Raw genomic sequence first — 922 nt, 5'->3', positions numbered from 1 at the left:
TAAGCAATACAAATAAACCTAGAATAAAAAGTTGAAGGCCTGACTCCCTTGGCTCCTAGAGGTAACCATTGCCTATATTTTGATGGGTGTTCCTACAGTTTCTTGATCCTTCTCTATGTATTTATATTTGTCTCTCTTGCTATGTAAATGATATCATAATATATGTATCGTTCTGCACATTGCTCTTTTCTTGCAACAGTCTGTTTTGTATCCAGTGGCTTGCAGCGTCTCTGCTAGAGGTCGCCTGAATAGATTTCACATCTGGATCAGACAGGTGCTTTGGGCTTAGTTTTTCAACTAGCTTCTTTCAGACTCTGAAAATGGCCCTGCAGTTCCAGGCATCAATCCACACAGCACAAAATCCAGGATAAAAAGAGATCATCTTTTCTTGAGCATCTCTCTTAGGAGCAAAGAAGTTGTCCTAGGAGCTCCCATGCCTTTTCCTCAAGTCTCCCTGGCCATCTATAAAGCAATCCCTGACAAGGAGAATGGGCTTCCAATGAAAGTGTCAGACAAGTCAGGTTTGTTCCTGAGCTGGGGAGAGGGTCATGATTCCAGAGGAATGGGTCTTCTAACTAGTGGAGATAGTAAGCAGTCGAGAGTCACACGTGTCGTTAGGTGAGCCCAAGTAATTAGTGCTGCTAATGAAGTGAAGAGATATGACAGTTGTGTGGATAATGAGGACTGAGTCTTCCTCTTCAAAATGGTCAGCTGCTTGTGAGGGGACACTTCTGGCCTAGGGCTATGGGCAGTAGCTCTCCCACCTGCCGTCTCAGAGATATGTGCTCATACAGAAAAAAGACTGGAAGGTTCTATAGTCAAAAATTTAACAGTGTCTATCTGAATGGTATGACTGTGGATGATTTTTGTTTCCTCTTTATGATTTTCTTTTTTTTTTGTCTTTTGTCTTTTTTCCGTGTCC

The sequence above is a fragment of the Galeopterus variegatus genome, unplaced genomic scaffold (genome assembly GCF_000696425.1).
Source record: "Galeopterus variegatus unplaced genomic scaffold, G_variegatus-3.0.2 Scaffold7265, whole genome shotgun sequence".
In the NCBI taxonomy this organism is placed as follows: Eukaryota; Metazoa; Chordata; class Mammalia; order Dermoptera; family Cynocephalidae; genus Galeopterus; species Galeopterus variegatus.
This window is presented reverse-complemented; position numbering follows the sequence as displayed.